The sequence below is a fragment of the Pteropus medius genome, unplaced genomic scaffold, assembly GCF_902729225.1.
Source record: "Pteropus medius unplaced genomic scaffold, Ma_sr-lr_union100, whole genome shotgun sequence".
Taxonomy (NCBI): Eukaryota; Metazoa; Chordata; class Mammalia; order Chiroptera; family Pteropodidae; genus Pteropus; species Pteropus medius.
In genome coordinates, this window is record NW_024342471.1 from 24285254 (window position 1) to 24288970 (window position 3717).

The following is a 3717-nucleotide window of genomic DNA, read 5'->3' on the forward strand; positions in this document are numbered from 1 at the left end:
GGCTCTGTCTGACCCAAGGGAAAGGATGTCGAGGAGGTCCCTCTCCTAACACTCTCGTCGGGCATCGCAGATACATGCGGAAGGAGGAGGTGGCACGATGCTCCAGGACGGGGACCCACAGGGACGCGGAAGCGCCCCCGGCGCTCGCGAGAGGGGTGCTGGGTTTCTCACCTCTCCCCGGGGCGGTGGGGGGGTCTGAAGTCCAGGAGCCCAGCAGCTCAGTGGTTGCCAAGTCTCATGTGGAGAAGTTAGGTGTGATGGCCAAAGTCTTGACCAGCGATAGGCAGCCAGCTAGACAGACGGTCGGGCAGGTGATTCTGTGTGAACCTTCTTGCAGGAAACGCTGGGAGGCCATGTCCGAAAGCCAAGCCGTCATCGGATCTGCTGAAGCCAGCTCCTTCTTCTCCGTTTCTCTCCTCTCCTCTCTGTGCTTCTTCTTCAGGACAGAGGCACCAAATCGTGTCACTCGGCCACACCTGGTTTGAACTCTGGTTCCCCCACAAATTAGCGAGTTACTCTCTGTGCTCTGTTTTCTCATCTGCATAATGGGTATAACATGGGCACCTTGTTTCTAGGGCTATTGTAAAGGTTCAATGAGGTAATATAGACAAAGCTCTCATAAACGTGAGCTGTTATCAGAACTCACCTCCAGTCTGTCCACTTTCTCCCTCGGCACTGCCACCACCTCATCAGAGCCACCGTCCTTGCTCCCCTGGGCAACGTTCCACTCCCGACGGTGGCCACCTCCAGCCTTGCCTTCCTCCGACCCATTCTCCACCAGCAGCCACCGTGTGACTGCTGCGTAAAGGACAGGACGCCAGTCGAATGTGCATCTCTGATTAAAAACAAATAATGTTCAGTCTTCGGCCACGCCACCCCGAACAAGCCCGATCCCATCCGATCTCGGAAGCTGAGCAGGGTCGGGCCTGGTTAGTACTTGGAAGGGAGACCACCCAGGAAGACCAGGTGCTGTAGGAGTAAAAAATAAAAATAAAAAAAATAAGGGATTGTAAGCTGACAAGGTCCTTGCGATCTGTGAGGTCAACCAAGGGTTGCCTCACCTTAAAAAAAAATAATAAGTAATGTTCAGCGTAAGTATGTCCCATGTAATATTTGGGACACACTTATGCTTAAAAAGAAAAACTTCTTCGCAGTTTGTTTGAAACTGAAAATTAACGGGCATCCTATATTTTCTTTTGCTGAATCTGGCAGTCCTCAACGAGGAAGACTTTTGTGAAGTCCAAACCAGATTATTTGCTGCTTGCTCAAAACCCTCAGTGATAATTCATCACAATTGGAAAAGAATCCATACTCTATCCTGTCCTACGACCAAGCCCGTGCGGCCACTACCCTGACTGTAGTTTCTTTGTGACTATTCTTAACAGTTTCGGCAGCACCCGTGGCCAGCCAACGCCCCTACCAGGTCGGCCCCGTGCCTGCCCCCCACCGGGGGTCCACGGCTATGAGACAGTGAGCCAGGGATCCACAAGGCAGGAGGCCTCGGGAGTTTGGGAGGCTGGATCTTCCCCTTAGGAGGGAGCGCAGGCCTGCTGACACCTTGATTTCAGACTTCTGGCCTCCAGATAAATTTCTGTTGCTCTAAGCCACCAAGTTTGTGGTCATTTGAGTGGCAATCTTGGAAACTAAAGCAATGTTTAAAAGTTCCCTTTGGCTGAAATATGCAGAATAGGCCCCGGGGGCCGAAGAAGCAACAGGGAGCCACACTGGCAGCTGTCTCACTGTCCCCTGGTGCAGGACAGCAGCTTGAGTCAGGGCAGTGGCGGGGGGAAAGAGCAAAGTAGGGGGGATTGAGATGCGTTTCAGTAATAATGGGGCCACCGTTTGACGTCACCCCTTGTCTCCCAGCTCCATGCTGGAATGGCCTTTGCGAAGTATCACACTTAATCCTGAATTAAACCTGGCTGTTGGTTTTCCTCTCCGTCACCATTTTATAGAGGTAGAAACAAAGGCACTGAGAAGTTGGAACCGACATCCTAAAATCACACAGCTAGAAGCGTCAGGGCAGAGCCCAACCTGGCGGTGTGACCTTTGAAAGCCCACGTGTTTAACCACCTGTCACATGGTCGCATTAACAGCGCTGGCTGGGGTTAGGGATGGGCGAGTGATGAGGGCAGAAAGGAAAGGAGGGGCTGGTTATTAATTACTAATTAATAAGGAAGCGCTGTTTACGAAGATGGAGCCTGAGGTGTGCGGCAGGTCGAGGCTTGCTTGGCGGACTTCGGGGTGGACAACCTGTCTGTCTCCAGGAGAGAAAGGGCCGTTTTGCTCCCGGAAGCCTGTCTGGAGCTGGGTCCCTCGTTCCTCCCCCCGCCCACCCCGGGGTCTGTGCCCAGAGCCAGAGAAGTCATTGCGATCGATCGATCGCATTAATTATCTGAAGGTGAAGAAAAAGCCTCCAGCTTCCCCGCCTGAATCTCGCAGGCTGTCTGCAAAAGGTGGATTTCGGCCCTGTGTCTTGGTGGCAGTTTTTCTTGGCACGGAGGCTGGATCCCTCCCACTCAAGACTGGGGTTGGCTTTGCTGGGAAACCGCTGGCTTTGCTGTCCCAGCTCCCCCACCCCCCAAGCCCTCGGTCCGCAGCCTCCTACATGGAGAAAATGACTCCACTTCTCAAAACAATAATAGGGATTTCCATGGAAATTTGAATAATTCCCATCCCCACACTGTCCAGATAAACTCTCGGGCATTTGCGTCCACCCTGCCTGCCACCAGCTTGGGTCTCGTGACCGACACCTTTGGGAACTTTCCAGAAGCTCCCGTTCTATGGCTTCAGGTTCCTAAGCAGGTCAGCGCTTAGAGGTCTCGGCAGTTAGCGGCTTTGTCAGCGAGGGCTGAGCACAGAAATTTCGTGAGCAAACTCCGTCTTTCTCACTTGGAAACATTAAAAAGCTCTACTGAGATAAATGCGCCCCGGTGCCCCAGAAGTACTAAGTGAATTAAGTGCGATTTCATTACAGTATCGATTGCTGTCGCCGTGCGTGTCAATTGTCGTTTTCGGCCTTGATCAAAGGTGGAAATGGCATCTGTTAGTCAGGTTGGAAAGAGAACTTTCTGGGAAAATCGAGCTGAGCTGGAGAAGGAAGGTGGAGGGAAGACAGAACGTCTCAGGCCGCCCGTCAGGGCAAAGCCACATCTTTCCAGCAGACAAGGGACGGTCAACAGTAGCTGTCAGTCAATAAACACTCAGTGAATGACAGAAACAGAACGTGACAGAAACAGGCGCCCGGTATACGCTGAGCACGGAACAACGCGCTCTGCGCAAGCCCGCGGAGGGGGTGCAGGGGTGCAGGAGGTGCCGGCAGGAAGGGAGGAAGGGAGGCAGGGCGCTCCGGGGCGCGGCCCGTGGACAAGACGGTGGCGTCACACACCATGTAAGCCTGGCACGCAGGACAGATGGGTTTGGAATGTTATGGCGGAAGCTTCGAGCACATGAACGAGAGCCTCGGAGAGGCGTCCTGAGGAAGGGCGAGAATCGCCCAGGCGAAAGCAGACGGGGTGGAGGGTCTGGGGAGGTGGGGCAGGAATGTTCTGGGCTCAGAGAACTGTCTGTCGTCAGCCTTCGGATTACAAAGCGGACAGGGTCCTCGTGATGAGGACACCTGCGCTTAGGAGAGAGAGTGTCTGCAACAGTGAGGGGCATGGGGACCGCGGTCGGGCCCTGCACAGACCTCAGCGGGGCCCTTTGCTGGAAGGCGGG

The 3717-nt window shown here is 54.1% G+C and overlaps 1 pseudogene; it reads left to right on the forward strand.

Moving 5' to 3' along the window:
• Window positions 1-859: 859 nt before the first annotated feature.
• Window positions 860-978, forward strand: LOC120604091 (uncharacterized; annotated as a pseudogene).
• Window positions 979-3717: the final 2739 nt, after the last annotated feature.